Source organism: Sceloporus occidentalis, unplaced genomic scaffold, assembly GCF_023333645.1.
Source record: "Sceloporus occidentalis isolate IW3139 unplaced genomic scaffold, rSceOcc1.0.p SCAF_3, whole genome shotgun sequence".
Lineage (NCBI taxonomy): Eukaryota > Metazoa > Chordata > Lepidosauria > Squamata > Phrynosomatidae > Sceloporus > Sceloporus occidentalis.
The window spans coordinates 27,986,341-28,006,437 of NW_028316983.1; the positions used below are offsets into that span (position 1 = coordinate 27,986,341).

General features: G+C 40.2%; 1 protein-coding gene across 2 annotated transcripts in view; it reads left to right on the forward strand.

Moving 5' to 3' along the window:
* SULF2 (sulfatase 2) overlaps window positions 1-20,097 on the forward strand; it is a 162,403-nt gene that overhangs the window by 411 nt on the left and 141,895 nt on the right. The window contains exon 1 of one of the 2 annotated variants that reach the window (XM_089513882.1): window positions 59-180. The exons of the other annotated variant lie outside the window; for it this stretch is intronic. The gene's annotated coding sequence lies outside the window, so the exon portion shown is untranslated. Of the gene's footprint in view, window positions 1-58; window positions 181-20,097 lie in introns of those variants that run through there. 2 annotated transcript variants of the gene reach the window in all.

Consider the following 20,097-nt stretch of genomic DNA (forward strand, 5'->3'; position numbering starts at 1 on the left):
CACTCTCTCGGCCTCAAGAGGAGGATGGCCTTGGCCACCCCCCCCCCCTCCCCGAAGAAGAAGAAGAAAACTTGCCAAGAAAATCCCAGGAGAGGTCTGTGAGGGTGACAGGCTCGGCACACAACAACAACAACAACAACAACAACAACTCTGGAGACCTGGGTTTGAATCTCGGCTTGGGTAAGTCCCACTCTCTCAGCCTCAAGAGGAGGAGGAGGACGCCATGGGCAAACCTCCCTCTCTGAAGGAAAAGTTGCCAAGAAAACACCACGGTAGGGTCGCCATAAGTCAGAAGGGACTTGAAGACACACAGCCAACGCAACGCAACACAATACACCCAACACAGAGAGGCGAAGGGGAGCTGCTGGCCAGGCAAGAGCTGCGCTTCACTCTTCTGTGAGGAAGGAGAAAAAGGAAGGAAGGCGATCTCCTTGTGGAAACCTGTCTCCCAGATCCTTCTGGAGGGGTGTGTGTGTGTGTACATATATATACACACACACACACACACTTGTTATTGTTGTGCAGCAGCCTGTGCCTCAGTGTGAGGGCTTGGCAGAGACAGTCCTGGGCTTCAAGGGTACTTTTGGGGATTGGTTTGCCCACTTGTGGCCAGGGCATGATGGCACATGATCCATGCTCCTTTCTGGGTGCCTGGGTGACAGACGGGGGACCAAATGTGTCAAGTTTCTCTTTTACACAGATGTCACCTGACTGAGTTGGCCATCGCACATTCACATAGATCCCTTGCCAGCCACATGCAAGTCCCTGGTAAAAGGAGATATTACTTACTATTATTATTATTATTATTATTATTTACATATAGCCACCAGTGTGACTCAAGCAGGTGACCAGACGTCCTCCTTTTCCAGGACACATCCTACATTCCAGCCTTCTGTCCAGGAGGAATTTCAAAACGTCCTCCATTTTGAGCATGGCAAAGCAGCATGGGTTGACCTGCATATAGGAGCATGTCTGGGTTTTGTTTGAGCATGTCCTACATTTTTCTTGAATGTCCTACGTTTTGCAGTGCCTTGTCCTCCTTTGCAGTTGAAACATCTGGTTTCTCAAGGCGGGCGGGCGAGCGGCGAGTTTAAAACAATAGAATTTAAAAGTGGCGCAAAAGCATCCAAATGTATAAAATGTAAATTTTAAAAAAAATACAATTGAACAATTTGAAAAGTTAAAACAGTGTGTATTGTTCTATATGTGTAGCGTTAGGTCCTCAAGAAGTCGGTGTTTTAAAAAGCTGTGGTGTTGTGTGCCTTCTCAAGTCATGTCAGACTTATGGCAACCCTAAGGTGAAGCTATCATGGGGTTTTCTTGGCAAGATTTGTTCAGAGGGAGTTTGCCATGAGGCTGAGAGTGTGTGACTTGGCCAAGGTCACCCATTGGATTTTATGGCCAATGTGAGGAATTGAACCCTGGCCTCCAGAGTCACAGTCCAACATTCAAACCACTACACCACTCTGCAGCAAGCTTTAATTCTATCGATTGTTAAGTTTATTTTTATGTGGCTTTCATATGTTTGCACTTGCATGTGAATGTGTCTGATGTGGAGCGACTCTTGTAGATCATTCGATGTATTTATGTGGCGCAGGAGTTAAGGTCACACCGACTGCTGCAGCGTCTTAGGAGCCGGAGTAATCTTCTTTCTCATCCTCACAACTTCAGCTTCCATGGGCAACAGCCAACTTCATCAGAAGTCTGAAGCAGAAGGAATAGGCAGCAGGGTTAGGTATATTGGAGGGGAGAGCCTTTTGTTGAACTGGCTTGTACACATGAAAGAGTGTCAGCTTGTGCATTGAGCTGAGCTCTTTTGGTTGTGTACAAAGAGACTTAAAGATTTGGTGGGAACCACCCAGAGACTTTAACAAAAACCAATCGCGGTGGACTAAAAGTTTTAAGACCCACTTTTATTAAGGGGCTGCTTTTATAAAGAAAAAAATAAAATAAGGGCATCACAACACTGCAAGGCATATGCTCTTTTATTCACAATTGTTCAGCCCCCTTAGATTCCTTTGGAGACTTGGGCCCCCAGAGTGCCTTGCTAATGCATGCAGTATATACACTTGTTCAAGTGCTTGTTCTTAGTAGCAAAGGCTACTTTTTGTGCCTTTGTTTTTCTTGGGGTTGAATATAGGCTTCTGTAGAAGGAAGTTCTTATCGTTTAATCTTTGAGGTCTCTCTCAAGACCAGGGATCTGAACAATGGTGAAACTTGGTAGGAGAAGGACTAGCTTTTCCCGCCCTGTTGAAACACAGCTGCATAATGATGCATTTGGTGAGTTACAACAAAAGTGATCTGGTCTGATTGTAGCCATCGTTTGCTGGAAGCAAGTTTGATTTCTTTCAAGCAGTTACTTCAAGGTAAAGATGTTTTAGGATTACTGTCTTCCTTACCCAAGGCTTTCCCCCCTCTTTTTTGTGAAATATGTTCTTCTGTTGTTGTTGTTGTTGTTGCTGCTGTTGTTGATTTTTTTTTTTTTAAAAAAAGCATATATATCTTACTTGGAAGGTAGATATGATTTCCACTGGGTGAACAATGTGAATTCTATTTGCAGGCATCAGTGCTTGCAATCCTCCATAGGAGAAATCATTCAAAAAGTGCCTATTGCCTAGATATGTAATTTAAGTGTTCAAAAAAAAAAAAAAAAGGGGGGGGAGGCTTGGAACAATTCCTTCGATGAAAAGTTAGACATTTGCACAAAAGATATAATTTTTCTAAATAGCTCAGCATTGTACATTTGTTCTGTTGGAGTAACCTTCAGCTGTCATGGTTAGTGGTTTGGGGTCTCCTTTTTTATACTTTAGGCTTAGATACTGAAAACTGGGCAGGTGGGATTGTAAAACTGTTACAGGATTACAAAGTGGTTTAGAAATATTATTTATAATGCCTGGTTGTAGGCAATGAAGTATTCAATGGAATGACATTTTACATTAAGTAGACACTCTTAGGGGAAAATGCTGACCATGGTGATAGTACAAAACCCACCAGAACTGGGTGTTTTTAGTGGGAAAATTAAGGAAAACTGGGTGCAGCGTCTCAGACGGAAAATGTCTCTGCTGGAGCAAAGAGAGATGCATGCATAGATGTGTACACAGTTCAAAGAGAAAGCAAAAAACTGAAGATCCAGTGATCAGTATGCCTCTTTCATTGGGATGGATGGTTGCTAAGGAATAAACTCAGTGCAGAAATTCCCCCCACTCTCAGTATAGTGGATACAGGGTGTATTGTGTACCTTTATCCACTTAACTGGCACATCTGACATAATCTCCAAATTAGTCTGAGCCCCTGAAAGATGTGAGCTGCTGCCTTCTAGCCTGGATTTCCAAATGTACGGCTGTCCTTCAGTCCTTATGTGCTGTTTTATTTCTGTTATTTCAGTTATTAATTTAATCAGATATCCCTTTCATCCCAATCATAAACACATTTGTGGTTACTTGAATATTCTGGGAAATGTTTCTAGTTAAGCAAGTGTGGAATTGATTTATTTTATTAAAAAAATAATAATAAGGAATTTGCGGTATGCTACACACAGAGACATACAGACACACTTCATCTTAACCTCTGCAGAAGGCTGAGAAATGAATTCAAGGGTTTATACTTTTTTTAAAAAAAATATGGATTTATACTTTTTCAAGATGAGCTGCATAACTGAATCAAAAGATTTTCTGTTCCTTTAAGGTGTTTTTTTTTTTTTTTTTTGATGCGCATGAGGATGGTAGAAGGAATCCTTAAATTTGACCATGGGAGTTTTACAGTGGGGAGAGTGTGCAATCATAGATAAATGCCTTCTAATTTTGAATTTGCAGGTGCATAATATCAATCTGCCATTATGTTCTGCTAGCCACTTCCTATTCCTCCATACTTTTTAACATCCTACTAAGACACTGCTTTACATTTGAGCTAACCCATGCCCTCATCTCCCAGGTCTGGTCTGCTAATCCATTCTTTGCCATTCCTTATTCTTTATGATCCATGTGCCTAAAGTACTCATTCCTTCTGTCATACCTTTGACCCCTCAGTCTAGATGCTTTCCAGTTCATTTTACTGACCTAGCAGACTGAAGGATGAAAACCCTAATAACACAATAATTATAGGTTTATATCACCTATTCTTGCCTTCTGGTTAAACAACCACAAATCTTGCATAACAACTGTTTTAGATTACTGTGAATTCAGGTATTTATTATCTTTGGACAATATAGATACGGGACTAGATCCCAACTCCCACCTTTCACACTTAGCATGGCAATGCCTGTATTGGCTGGAAATTGTGATGTTTTTAGCTCAACACAGTTGGAGGGCTCCTGGCTGGAGAGTACTAATTGATAAGATTTCCTATAGCTGAAGGCGGAGAGGCTGGCAGTTGTTTTGGCCTGGGTGGGAACCCATTCCCCATTTTGAAAACCCAGGTTTTGTGATCTTTTTGCAGTGAGTTTCCATGACCAAGGGGGGATTTGTCATGCCCAGCATGGCTGAGGACTCAGAGGATGAGGGGGCTGAGTTAGAGTCCCAGTTTGAGACCGAGACTGAGCCAGGCCCTAGCTCTGCCCTACCTGCTCAACCAGAGTCTGTGTCTTCCAAGGAGGCTCAAGCAGAGTCTGTGGTCTAGCAGGAGGCTCAGCAACCAAGCCTCCAGGCAGCAGAGCTTTCAGGCATGGAAGAGGATGAAAACAGCATACCTACCTTCAACCAGTGAAGAGCTGAAAGGGTGTGCCTCTGGCATTTGAGGAGGCTTTATGAAAAACGCCAATTAATCAGCAAATAGGTGAGCTCATGAGAGCTGGTAATATAAACAGGTGAAGGATGCCAAACCAGTTGTCAGATATTATCTGAGTTTGCTGGCCAAAAACACACTGGTCTCTGACTCTTGACACTCGGACTGCTTTCTCATCTTGACTATCTGGAACTATTGACCTTTGGACTGCCTTGTTAATTTGCCTCTTCGGAATCCTAGACCTCAGACTGCTTGACTGTTCTCTGGCTGGAGTCTTGGTTTATGCTGTGGAGCTTTGCTTTAATCTTGATTTGTTTGCACGGACTTTGCTTTGCCTTAAGGCTGCACCGGCCTCAGTGAGCAGTTTCTCTATCAGCATTCTTGGCTGCTTTCCCAGACAGGATTTGAACTCTGGTCTCCCAGAGCTCTGGTTGCCCATCACTCAGACCACTACACCATACTGTCCACTCATTTTTGGCTACTTGCCATGAAGTCTAGAGGTAATGGAGATTTTAGTTCAAGAACATTTGTTCATTTAAGTCTCAAGAAGATAAATACAAATACAAGTATTGGTGAGAGTTGAGAGAGACAGTTGAATGAGTCAGTGGGAAGTGGATGTGTCTGGATGATGCTGAGTATCTGAAAGAAAGGATGTCTGATAATATCTAGCTTGAATTCTTTTTTTTTTTCTATAGAAAATAATTTTCTGTAGAAAAAAAAATATTGTGATCTAGGCTTCTCCAAGGCTGGCCTTGCAGTTCCCAGCCTTGATAACCTCCTACTCCCACCTTGCCCTTTGGACACCCCCTTTTTAAAAATCATTTTGGATTTGGGTTTGGGCTTCCAGGTAACCTCTGTGCGGACCAGATTGTTTAAAATGGTTTTATAATGATAAGCATGACCTCCCCTTGACTCAGGGTAAAAGAAATTAGAAACAGGTTTAATAAACTAACAAGCAGTTTAGCCTTTAAAATTATTAGAGGCAGACTATTTTGTGCTTTAAACAGTGCCAGTGCTTAGTTTCAAACAGGTAACAGCAGTTGGAGAGCTATTATTCATGTCTTAGATTTGTTTAAATATCCAGTGAGCTTAAAGCAGTGTACATGGTTCATTTTCATCCTGATGTTAGACTCAAAAAACTCTGAGAGAGGTCCTTCTGCAGCAAACTCTTACTAGAAAGAAGTCAACCTCCCATATCGTTGACCTATACTGTACTTCATTAGAACCACTTAAAGAGTTAGCTTGGCTCAACCAGGTTTTTTTCCCATTAAAAGCATACTCCTGGAATCCTTGTAGGACTTGTATATTAAGCCGGGAAAATCATGCTTTGCCAAGTTTGCATCAATAATTTGCAAGAGTTTATGGGCCTTGCTTATTTCCTTAAAATGGAGCAGATTTCTGTTCAATCTCGTGCAAAATATAGTCTAAAAAACTCCAACACTGAGCATCTTTGATCTTGCATTATATTGTGAAGAGAGATTATTATGCACTTCATTATGTGCTTTCCTGATTTCAAGTAATGGCTAGTGGCAAGAAGTTACTGATACTCAGAAAAGTTGAGAAAAGCTACTGATTGTCATGAAAAGTTTATGCAATCATATTGAGAATGTGTCTGGTGTGAATAAATGCTGAGTTTCACATGGTGTCACAAAGTTGCTTCATCCAATTTCTTTTCTATCACTCTATCAATTTTTTCCCAAAATGTTTTTGCAATTTTGCATTTCCACCATATGTGGAACATTGTGCCTGTCTCTGCAACGATGGACACACTGTCAGTGATGGATAAAGGAGACTCGGTCCAACAACACAAGAAAAAATGGGAGATAATAGCTGAACTCTGGGGGTAAATCCTGAAGGAAAGACTGTTTTGTTTTGATAGCTAAAATGTCCCAGTAACCCCCATGATAGGCTCACCTTAGAGTTAACATAAGTTGGAAATGACTTGAAGGCATACAGCAATAACAATAACAACAACAAGCAAGCCATAGGTACCATGTTAAGGGTGGTCACAAAATCTGGTACACTAGAAGTGGGCAATGGTACAATAAATTGGATACCTTATAAAATAATAATTCAGCCATGTTACCACTTGCCAAAGTCAGTACAGATATATCAGCACACATTCTCAGCATGCCAGTTTATAGTTGTGCAAATTAGCCTTTGGTGTTCTAACATGATATGCTATGCTCCATTAATAACTGGAAAGAACCTGACTGTGATCCTCTTTGGAATGCAGTCACTATATTCATGGTGGTATGTTGACTACTCTGAATGTGGAAAAATCTTCCAGTGTTGTGTTCAAAACACATTCTGATTGCAGGCTTTCAGTTGGTTGTAAAGAGTACTTATGAAGGGTACTTATTTTGATAATGACAGAGGTGTAATGTGTGAAAACAGTTTAAACATCTATGTAGGGAAGGTGAGCTCTAAAGTAATTATTTTGGTAAAAGATGTTTGAAAGCAAACACGCTGCTTTTTGCTTTCTCAAATAACTGTAATTTTACAGCTGTAAATACACATAAGAAACTGCAAGTAAAACCATTTGAGTAATACATGTGTTTGCTTCTCGGGGTCTTGAACAAGAACAAGAAACTCCACAGACAGGCATTTTATAAAAAAAAACAAGATCTGTCTGAACAAGCTTACAATTCAATTTTAAATGCAACAAATGTGCAAGGAAAAACTGAAGTGATGATGGGCTGAAAGAAGAAAAATGATGCTGCAACTTAGGTTGCATAAGAGGAGTGATTTCCCCCCTGAAGAATATATGAATCAAGGCAAACCATTGGCCATAAGATCCACAAGAGCAAAAGATATGTGGTCAAAACCAACAACGATGAAAGGGCTAAAACCTTAATCTAACAACTGGTAATAAATACCTTTCAGAGAAGCATGCCACAAAGAGGAAACCCTTCTGAGTACTCACTCGTTAATGACTTATTCATCATACAGAGTTACGCAATTGTAAAATCTGTAAAGAAAAAATTAAATGTTAAGTTTCTTATTTCACAAGAAAAAAATAGGAGGGTGCAACAGACAATGCACTGAACTATGATATATCAAAGAAATAATATGTCCATAGAATAAAACTACCACTTTTACATATGTATAATGATAAATTGTTTATATACAATAACCACATAGTTGTAATTTTGAAAAACACTGAATACAAGGTGCTATAGAGAGCAGTGCATCCCAAACTAAGTCTATATATTTCTTCAGGTCCTGACAAACTCTGGGGCGAAACAGGTCATCCCTGAGAGAGCTGGGTTCAGGCTATGGCAACAGGCACACCGTGACCCCAATCCAGCTTTTTGCTGGCCCAAAAAGAAGCGGCAAAATGCCGTTCCTTTTTGAGCTGGTAAAAAGCTGGCTTACCTCCCCACCACAGCTTATGGCATTCCTGCAGTTTACGGTGTGTAAACACCATGCCGCTGGAGAGCCGTGAAACCGACCCATGTGTGAGCAGTCTGGCGGCTTCTGGGCAGCTTCCAGATGGTGTCGGGGTGTGCACTGTGCGTATGCCACACACCTCAAGCTGCCAGGCAGCTGGCATTTGAGCCAGTCTGTTTCAGCTATCAGTTGCAATATTTTATTTCAGCGTTGTTTCTGAACAAGAACGTGAACAATGAAATTAATTGTTTGAAGAGTAGTCTCGAGGCTTCTCTCTCCCTGTTGCCTATAGACAGATGATGTCTGTCTGGTTAATAATAATAATAATAATAATAATAATAATAATAATAATAAAATTTTATTTGTATCCCGCCCCTCTGAGAACAATCAGGGCGGCTAACAAAGTTAAAAATACAGCACATATAAAATCCCTGGTGCCCTCCCCTCCTTAAAAAAGTATAAAATCCAATGCAAAATTTAAAAACAAACAAACAAACAAAAAACATACAAGTTAAAAACTGACCAGAAGGTCAACAACATCACTCAGCAAGCAATCAATGGGAGCGGCAGTATCTTATTCCCAGACGTTCTTCTGAGGCCGGGTTCTCTATTCTGGGAAGGCCTGCCGGAAGAGATCCGTCTTAACAGCCTTTTTAAAGCTGTCTAAGTTACATGTGGTAATGTATTAAGCCAGTTCTGCACAGAAGTAATATGCATACAGTACAATAAACTTATCTGCGGCAATCATTTTTGGGTTTCCCCCAGTGTTTCTGTGCAGCCTTGATAGTACATTTCCTGATCTCCCACTGGGCCACATGCCACTATGACAGAGTCCGAAGCCTGAAATAGGTCCTACACATGAAGCCCAAGGGATTTAAGGGATGAGGGTAGTGTGGTTTAGCTGCCAAAGGAAGGGATTACAAAGTCACCCCACAGAGTAGTAGGAGAGCTGTAAATCAGAGATGATTGTGCAATACTTCCCAGAATCTGTAAAGATTTTTCTGTGCATGTTAATGCTAAAATATTGACAATAAATCAGAAATTAGTATATTACTATTAATCTTTTTCTAGTATAAACTGTTACATTAATTGTTTGCAGTGCATCATGTGTCTTCACATTGTTTCCGACATATTGCAACTCTAAGGCAAACCTATAATGGGGTTTCATTAGAAAGATTTATTCAGAGGAGCTATGCCATTGCCTTCCTCTGAGGCCTGAGAAAGTATGACTCACCCAAGGTCATCCATTGGGTTTCATGGCCAAGCATGAATCAAACCCTGGTCTTCAGAGTTATAGTCCAACATCTAAACCTCTATACCATGTGGGCTATCTCATAGTGCATTACTAGCATGTTATTCATAAATTGTAAAAAATTAAAACATTAAATGAAGCCAAAAATGACAGCCCATTAACCTCAAAAGAAACAAATTAAATTAATATGAAATGCTAAGTGAACTTCATTGACATTCGTCTCATGCGGACCTCATCGACATTATAGTGATTAAAATTACAACTTTTTAAAACATTGTTAAAATGTTTAATTAATTAGGCATAACAAATTAATTTTATCTGATCAACTCCAAGCTCTGGTCTTGAACTATGGTTGGAATAACTCAGTGAAACTGCTGCACATAATGTATATTTTGAAATAAATGACCTCACTACTCTCCACCTTGATAGGAGCCAGATATTATATAAGTACAATGTTTTCTTGGAGTGCTTTCTACATTTCAAAATATGCACTATAATGCCATGTGCAGAATGGAAAGCTCCTTCTTTGAGGCTCCAACACTTCATAATGAAGCCTTAGGAAAAGTGCTGTAAAGTCCTGAATACCTGTTAGGAGAAACGTGAAGTATAACTATAGTGAATAGAGTAATACCACTGATGCAAAATGTGATAATATCTCTCATTTCATTTAGGGATGCCATAACCCGGCGGCCCCTGTGACAAACCCACTTTTGGGAGCCCCCTCCCGGTCCCGGTCCGGTTTGGCCCCCAGCCCCCGGTTCGGGGCCCACACGGCTCCAACCTGCCTTCCCCTGCCTCCCTGCGTGGCCGCGCCACCCACCTCCTCCTCCGTTCCAGGCCTTGTGGAGGAAGCAAAGGAGGAGGTGGTGTGCGGGGGGAGGCGGGGGAGGGTGGCAGGGAGGTGGGGAGGGGGCGCGGGCACGGGCGCGCGCAGGAGGCGCACCTCCTTCTCCTCCTCCTCCTCCTCCATTGCAGGCCGCACCAAGCGGAGGAGGAGGCAGACGTGCCTGCCTGGCTTGGTGCTCCTTGCGCGCGCGCCAGGGCAGCAGGCACTGGCAGGCAACCACCCACCGCCTCCTCTGCCTGGCGCGCCTCCGTGCTGGACACTTTCTTGGGCGGAGGTGGGTGGCTGCCTGTCTACTGCCTTGACGCTGTCTCCCAGGCCCCAGGGAGGCCTTGGAAGCGGCGTCCTCCAAGCCTTCCCTGGGGCTTGGGGGATGCTGTCTCCCAGGCCCCAGGGAAGGCTTAGAAACGGCCTCCTCCAAGCCTTCCCTGGAGCTTGGGAGACGCTGTCTCCCAGACCCCAGGGAGGCCTTGGACAAGGTTTTAAAATGTAGGACCTTTTTTTTTTTAATTTCCTGGCAAGGAAATTTTAAAAAAAGTCCTACATTTTAAAACCATGTCCTAAATTTTTCCTGGTTTGGAGGCCCTCAGGGATGGCAACCCCTAATTTCATTTAACTTTTTGAAATGCACAAGGGAGGTGCAGCTATCCCATACAGTTTCCTCAGGGTTTTTATGTGATAGGTTGCCCCCAAAAAGAAATAAAATCTTTAATTACCCAGATTAAATCTGGAAAAGCCCCAGGGCCTGATTCAATTTTGCCGGAGCTTCTGAAAGTCAACATCTCCTGGTGGGCCCCTTTACTTGCTTCTCTCTTCACTCTCATTAATCAAACAGCCAAACTTCCTTCTAGCTGGTCAAACGCAATTATAATCCCTATCTATAAGAAGGGACCTAGGAACGACCCATCTGGATAGATAACGAGAACGTCATAGGCAATGAACAAATTGGTTTTAGAAAAGGTAAAACAACCTATGACCCTTGCCTGGTCCTGAACCATCTGGCTGAGAAATACTCTATCTCCCAAAGCAAAGGCTTATATGTGGCATTTATTGACTTGAAATCAGTGTTTGATTCAATCCCAAGAGAAAGACTGTGGACAAAACTTCTCGCCTCTTCTATCGATAGGAGATTGCTATGGCTAATTATGAATCTTTATAGAGATACGACTATACAAGTGAGATGTGGCATTCAGGGCAACCTCACAAAACCTATCCCTGTTCATAAAGGTGTGCGCCAAGGTTGCATTTTGGCACCCTTATTATTTAATCTTTACCTTAATGACCTTTCAGCCTCTATTTCCTTGGAAGCACATCATTCTCCTAAACTAGCCACTGTTAGTATTCCTTTACTCTTGTATGCAGATGATGCAGTTCTCCTTTCTTTTTCGAAAATAGGTTTGAAACAAATTTTGAGAGCTTTTGGAGGTTATTGTGAAGAAAATTGCTTAACCATCAACTATAGCAAAACTAAAATTATGTTTTTTTTCTAAAAATAAGAGCCGATCCAAATGGATTCTAAATGGACATAGCTTAGAGCAAGTTAATACCTTTAGGTATTTAGGAATAACATTTCAATCATCCCGTGACTGGACATCTCAGAGATCAACCGCTATTCAGTCAGCAAATAATAGCACCAAGGCATTAATTTGATTTTTTTATACTAAAGGAGGCCAATTTCTACCCACTGCACTGAAGATGTTCCAGGCTAAGGTTATGTCACAATTGTTATTCGGGATCCCCATCTGGATCCAAGGCTTCTCCGTAGAACTCGAACAGGTCCTCTCAGCCTACCTCCGAAAATTATTTGGAGTACCCAACTGTGTCCCATCAGCAGTTTTACGTCTCGAAGCGGGCTGTCATTCAGCGGAATGCATTGCTTGGACGTGGGCCCTAAAGTACTGGCTGAAACTTTTTTATGCGGGCCCTGATTCAGGATTTTTGCAACTCGTAAGAAAAGATAGCTATACTACCCTCTGGTCTAAAAGTATCCAGGAGAAATTGCTGAGAGTGGGCTTCTCAAATAATTTTCTTATTACACAGGATCTATCGAGAGCCCAGCAGATTATCACACATCATATAAAAGACATTGATACTCAATATTCCTTATCCTCTGCCCGTACTACCTGTCCTCCCATTAGTTTAGGGCTACAGTTCAATTCTGAGAGGGAGGCATTTTATTTGCAAAACCTGACTATTTCAAAATATCGAGCCGTGTTCTCTAAAGCTAGATTTAATGTAATTCCCTCAGCGGTGCTAGAGGGTCGCTTCAAGGGAACCCCCTACCATGAACGGGTTTGCCCTTGTGGTGAAGGCTCTGTTGAGTCTTTAGAACATGTTCTATTTTTTTTGTACTTTCTATAAAGATGAGAGGTCAAGATGAATTTTTCCCCTCCTGCTCAAGTTCCTGGGTAGACCAAACAGCTGGTACATGGAGTACCTGTTAAATGATTTTAAGAAAAGCATAATGGAAACAGTGGCTAAGTTTCTTTTTTCTGCTGTTAAAATATGTAAGATCATGTGTCAAACTAAATGAACAGTCTTGTTTTTTGCATTTTGTATATCCAAACAAATACCCACCATGGTTTTGTGTTCTATGGTTTAGTATCATTCAATATATCTGTGAGTGTTTTTGTATATACATAAATGTACATTCCATGAGCATGTTATGAACATCTATTTTATAGTCTTATTTTAACAAGTTCATGTGTTTTAAATGTTTTATATACATTTTGTTGTTTAATGGCCTGTTGGCTGAAATAAAGTTGAAATGAGTGATAGGTTGCTGAAGTGGTAGCTTTGGCTTTGGTATCTGGTAAGCTCTGGTTGGTGAAAGCAGGTATGTATGTTGAATAGCTGTTTCTTTTGTTTGAGCAGGATTCCCCATTTTCCCTGTCTTCATGACTGAGTAGAAATGCTTCACCAGAAGCAAGGAAGGAAACCTGTACTAGCATTTTGTGCTGTTACTCCACTGTTTGACTTCATTTCTTTCTTTTTATTTTGATATACTTTCTGTTGCTCATCTTTATTTTGTGTGTTCAATGTGTGTGCATTGTGAGTGCACATGCATATTCAAAAACAGGCTGACTTCTGTGCAGAAGTAATGAAGAAAAAGAGAGACAACAAAGGACAGATACTCTTCTTGAATGTAAGCTGGAATGCCCAATCTCAAGCAGAGGTACATCCCAACCTTGCTATACAGCAAAAAAGTAAAATGTTGTTGGGCTGACTTTGCCATTAGCACTCATCACTGCTTCTGCTGCCTAGGGCTGATGAGAATAGAGTCCAGCTGGAGAGTTGCAATTTGCCCATCTCTGCTATCTTTGAACTCTAAGGTTGAATATCAGGAAAGGTTGTGCTAACTTAGTGTTCCTGAAATTCAGAAACATCACAATGAAAAAGCAAAACCCAGAAGTCTGAGCCCTATTCAGGCATACTGCCCAAGACAATGTTCATGCCTATATCAGCTATTTGTGTAGCATTCTTAGCAACAATACATCATGCAGAAAAAGAGACAGTATAACCATAACCTTTTTTCTATACATGTGGATTTAGCCAGGTTCTAGAAATGAGCTACTATTCCTGCACACAATCCATTATATTAAATCTATATTTTATTTGTCCTTTTAAATTGATGTGTGTTTTAACAAGTGTTTTAGCTGATGTTGTTTGTTAATGTTGTTGTCCTCTGCTTCAATCCACGGGTAGAAGTGGGTAAGAAATAATAATAATAATAACAAAAACAACAACAAACACCTGCCAAAGCAAGTCACTGTCACTATCTGTAATCCTATATCTTGCTAACAGATTATAATGGTCCGGGGAAATACTATATTCTTCCCTTTGCACCAGGCAGCCTTTCAGCACTTGTGTATACCCCTATAGCCATTTAGTGGCCAGAGAAGGGCAGGGGATACCAGGGCAGCTTCTGGCTAGAATTCAGCATTTGCAAGAGAGAGCAGATGTTGCCCTGGACAGAGTGACATCTGCAACTTTCCTCTGGCTTTACACCTTTTTTCTTTTAATCTTCCACCATATCCCATACACTAAATAGCCACAGAAGTGCATGCCCTCTCTAAGAAGCTGTCTTGCATGAGGTGGCTAGGGTGGCACTGGCTAAGGCAGTATTCAGTACCTCTTTCCACAGCTTCACAAAAGTTGCTGTTATTTGCAGTCAAGTCAACCTCAAATTGGTGGCAACCCTATGAAGGAGACTTCCAAGTTATCATCTGCCATCCTCAGATCTTTCAAACTTAAGACCATAGCCTCCTTGATTGAATTAACCCACTGTAGTGTAGGCTCTCTCTTTTTCTACTGTTTTCCACTTTCCCAAGTATTATAACTATTTCCAATGAATCATGTCATCTTGTGTACAACAACCAAGGTTTAATCATCTTCATTTCTAGTGAAGAGTTCAGGCTTGATTTACTGTTAGACCCAACTGTTTTTAGTAGCCCATGGTACCTTTTATAACTCTCCTCCAGCACCACATTTCAAATGAATGGATTCTCTCCCTGTCTGGTTTGTTCTATATAGCTCTCACACCTCTACATAGATATCAGAAAAGTTAAACACTGATGTAACCTCTGCTTGTGACAGTGTATGTCACCAGCATGATTCTGGCCATTGAATGATGAATAGATCCTGCTGGAAATAGGTAGCTAATCAAGCTGATATTCAACACTTGTCCCCTGTGCCATTAGAACTAAAACCAACCACATTTCCTAGAAAATGTCATTAGAATTATGGCACGTGACTGGCAATAGTCTCAATATTTACATCTGCCAGTTCACTGTTGTAATTCAGTGATGCTCTTTCATCTATAGGTACACAAAAGCTTTATCATAATTTCTCAGACCAACATTTCTGTCAAAACCTGAGAACCTTTTCAGTCAATATGTATCTGTGTAAAAAGATTCAGTGGAAGAAATGTACAGATACATTTGATCTGAAACAAGTTACTGGTGAGAGTTTTATGAAAGGAGTGTCAACTTCATTTCACCAAGCAAAAATTGATGTGCTGAGATTGTTTTACTTCTCCTTCTATTCTGCCTCCACTGGTCTTTAGAAAGGCCATTTCCCCTTGTGTCACTTCTAATTGATTTACATCACATTAGTAGAAACAAAGGCAGCATGTAGGAAATTCTGACTTCTTGATCTGATGAAATCATTGCAACTTGATATAGCCAGCTTTTCAGAGAGCTTTTCCTTCTATTACAATAAGAAAAGTCTCTAAAGGTCAGAAGACTGCAAAGCATAATTGTAACACTGACGAAATAATAGATCCATCTAACTCTTAAAGCATGAGAACTCCTTTAAAAAATGAAGATACTTTCCATATGAGTCTGTTTGAGGTCTTTAGGTCCAGTGTTTCTCTTGGTCATTCAACTTTCCCAGGAATATTTATTGGGAACACATGAAAGGCCTTCTTCGTGGCTGCTCTTATGCTTTAGGAACATTTCTTAGGGATCTTAGACTGGTTTTCTCCTTTCTTTTTGTCAGCAGATGATTTTCCTGCAGGCCCTTGGGAACAGACTGTTTCTCACAGCCAAAAGAGAGAGAGAGAGAGAGAGAGAGAGAGAGAGCTTTTCTTAACATGCTGTACCATTTTTATCCTTAATTTTTAACTGGAGATGTTTTAGCTGGTTTTAATTCTATAGACAGTTCAGTGCCATTTTAAACATATTATTTTCTTATATACATATGCTTTTACTTGTATTTTTTTTTAAATCCTGTATGCTGTCCTGGGCCACAATTTGGGGCTCAAGTATAGTATAAATAATAGGTATAAATAAAGTAATACAGCAAAGAACATATGAACTGCCTTGCTGGATCAGTCCCAAATCCACCTAATCCAGATTTGTTTTCAATTTCAGTCAAACAAAACCTAGGAAACTCCAGACTGTTCATTTACATTTCTTGGCATTTACAGGTTTAAAAAAAATGCCTTTGTTAAGACCTTCCTCCTATGAAAAAAACCAAACATATTTGAACATGTTGTCAGTACTCTCTAAAACTACAGGAATCTTTACAAACAATAAATGTGATCTAGCTAATTTCAGAGAGATATTTAGGTGAAACAACTTTTTTTTAACAAGTTTGTGAAAATAGGCAGAGTATTTTCCCTGCTTTGTATTGCTTTCTCATGTGCAATTTGTCACCTGTAGGTATCCCCATTAACTAACATCTTTAAACAATGTTTGATGGGGTCACTTTGACCTCTAGCACATGATGTTTCTGCGTTTTGTGTCCCAGTCATTCCAAAATGAGTAAAATTGGCCACAAGAGCTATATGAGTGAAAGCATCAATTTTTCACGGCATTAAGGATGGCAGCCTGAAACACCATCTGGCAGTTCAAACTTCATCATGCTTGAGATCTGCCTGGGACATAGAATTGTGGAAAACTGGGGTAACTTTCATTCTTATTATTTTGCTGTGCTGACTATATCTGACATCACCTGTTCATGGAAGGTTAAATCATCCATTGTTCTCTTGTAGTAAAATATAATCTATTACAGTATTTCAATGACATGCTGAATTCTCTGTATTTTTTCTTAGTAGGGCATTTTATTATTAGCCATATATTTTTAAGGAACTCGTTTGAAATCCATTAAGGTTTGTTCATGGAATGAATAGTGACATACTGTCCAATAAGTTATAAGATAAGAAAAAGTATCTTGTTGCAGGAATGGCACTCCATTTGATATTACAGTATGAAACAGAGGTGAACCATCTTTTGAAGGATATATTCTTCTCGTATGGTGTTTATTATCCCACCCATCTCACTAATGTATTGAAGACCTAAGTGGACAAAGAAGTTGCCTTATGCCTAGTCAGATGAGTAGTCCATTCAGGATTGTAAAGACTGGATCATAGAAATAGCTTTATAGGATTTTAGACAAAATTATGGGAAGAGACCTTTGCCTCAGTTTCTGATGAACAGTTGCTAGTCAGAAGCTCCAGTATTGAGCAAGGCAGACAAATAGTGGAATCTGCAATCAGGCAGTTTGCATAGTTTTATATGTATTTCTTTTTTTTTTCTTTGTTTACAACTGCATTGGAGTTCTGAATTGGGTCAGTGTTAAACGCAAGGAGTAGACATGCTGACTCTCCACATGCAAGAAGTTTGAACATTGGTGTAATTGGTCTGTTCAGTAATTCTTCAACTAAGGCAATTCACCACACTTCTGATAAAGTAGGTTGATGTTCATGAAAGCTTGTGCTGGAAAAATTGTTTAGATTCCCTGTTTTTGCTGCTCTTTTCCCTGCAACTCAAGTATATAGTGATGTTTTCTCTTCATTGTTATGATTCTGAAAGTCATACTCCAAAGTTACGGCTTTGGAAAGATGGAACTACTATATTTTTATTGTGCTTCTGTTGAGATTGAAAAAAAAGGTAAGGTACATCCCATGTCCAAGGTGCATCTTTCTGATTTTTGTGCCATCACCATGCTGATTGACTTGCTGAAGCATAGAATAACAGAGAGCTCATTCGCACTTGGAGATTACTTCAGTTCTTGACTCTCCTTTGCTCCAATTTGGAAAGCGATTCTAAAAGGTGCCCTGTTCCCATTAGGAAAGGGGATCTTTTCCCTCCCCCATTGAAAACCTTTTTTTAAAACGATTCTCATCCCCACTGCTAGTGCTGCTTCAAATCATCTGTGACAGCTTGGAAATGGGGGGGGGGGGTTTGAGGCTGAGAGAGTGTGACTAGAATGGTCAGAGCAGCATGAAGGGGAGAAAGAGGAAGAGGGAATAAACTCTTCCAAAACATGGCCACATAGTCTGAAAACCCCACAAAAAACTATGCCCACCTCTTTCAAACTTTCCTCATACGTTTTGTTCTCCATAACTTTTATCATACTTGTTGTCTTTCTCTGAACCTTCTCCAAGTTGTCTATATCCTTCTTAAAATGAATCACCCAGCACTGAACACAATATTCCAGATGAGTCTTGAACAGTGCAGGGGGACTATAACATCCCTTGACTTGAAAATGATGCTTCTATTAATGCAAGCTAAGATAGCATTTGCCTCCTTAGCCACAGCATCACTGGCTCATATTTTAACTATGATCAGCAATATTCCCAACGCCCAAGATAGTACTGCTGACATCATGTAATTGCTTATCAAGAATCCCGGTATATCAACAATTCCATCCATCCACTTGATCAGAAATGTCTCTTTATAAAGCTAGCTCTGGAGCACACCTGTAACTTTCAGCAGCACAACTGTTAACTTTCTCTGCTTTTTTTCCCCAAATGTGGTGCTTTTCTCTGTCAAGTATTGGTAAGAAACAAACAATCTAGTTCTTCACATTCGCTAGTCGATACCTACCCTTCATCACTTTTGTCTTGAGCCATTGCAGTCTTTGTTCAAAAACCTCTAACTGGCTGCATCCTGACAGTAGTTTATATTTTCCAACCACTCTCTCTCTGATCTCACTGTACAAGCCTGAGAAGCAATCCATACTGTGCCTTGTAAACTTTCTTATCCCTACCAATCCTTTCTGGTACAGTGACTTAGGGAAAGAGTGTTGCCACCGCTTTTGTCATTTCAATTATTTTATAGCATGTATTATTTTGTTTATTCAGAGAAAAAAAGGGAAGTTTTTTTTTCCTGGTGAAGTTCCTTTCTGTTCCCAAGCTAGATTCTATACAAGATGTAAAGTTGTCAGTTCCTTTGGGGAAAATGTATGCCCTTGGTGTTTGTTTTCCTCTGATTTGGGTGTGTTTTTGGTAGACAAATAAGGAAGCTTCTTTTCTGTTGTTGCTGTTATTTTTTTTTTTCCTTTAAGAAAAAGCTCCATTGGAAAAGCTCTTGTTCCAAATCAATTTTTAACCTCTCTTTTTTCTTCTTCATTTTTTGAGCTTCAAGCTGAAAATGGTTTAGTATCCATGCAGTGGTCTCCATCACTGCCCAAATATTATCAGGAAGGAGCCAACAATGGCTGAGAATAACTCAACCTTTGACTGCCTTTTAGAGTGGGTTGAGGCTAATGCCCCATTTTTTTTCAGTTTTTGTCTTGAGACACATACCCGACGCCCTAGAGCCATGCTTTAGTTACATCCTGGTTGGATTACTATAATGCCCTCTGCATGGTACTGCTTTTGAGGAGTTTTTGGAAACTTCAGCTGATCCAAAAAGTGGTAGCCAGATTCATCTGGTTTTATTTTTTTATTATTGTTTAATAATCTTTTATTTTATTAATTTTAGCTATGTATTTTTATCTGTTGTAAGCCATTTTGAATGCAAAACTGGGGAAAAGGCAGAATATAAATAAATATAATAAATAAAGTGTAAATGTAGTTTGCAGTCAGTTCATTGGGGGAGGAGGTGAAGAATCTTGTCCTTCCCTGTAGGAAACAACAGAGAGTTGTGCCTCTCCTAGCATGTGTGTTCTTTGTCATTAATAACATTTGTCATCTTGACCACACAGTCTAATGTTGCTTGGCCACATGGGTCTAAATTTTCATGTGTGGATGTTGGAGGGTATGGGATCCTTCTAATTTTTGGCACCTAATCTGGATTCATTCTCCTTCAAGGTGGATTGACTGGAGAGTCATGATTTAAATCATAAAGAGAAAACACCATGGATTTAAGCAGTGTTCTCCATACTGCTTCACATATTTCTTGAATGATGATGCAGATTTGATTACTGAATTATGTTAATTTACCACTCACTGGAGCAGCTTGCTACATCTAGGAGGGTACAATCTATGTAATTTTTATTTCATTTTTTAAAAAAACTTCTGCAATTCAAGCAGCCTGAAAGTTTCAGATAAATAATTCAGAATGAACTAAAACAAGGGACAGCTATAGATTTGAAGTGAAATCTTGCAAAAGTACCACGTGTGGGACTCTTTGTATCTTGGTGGGCTCTGTCAGGAGGC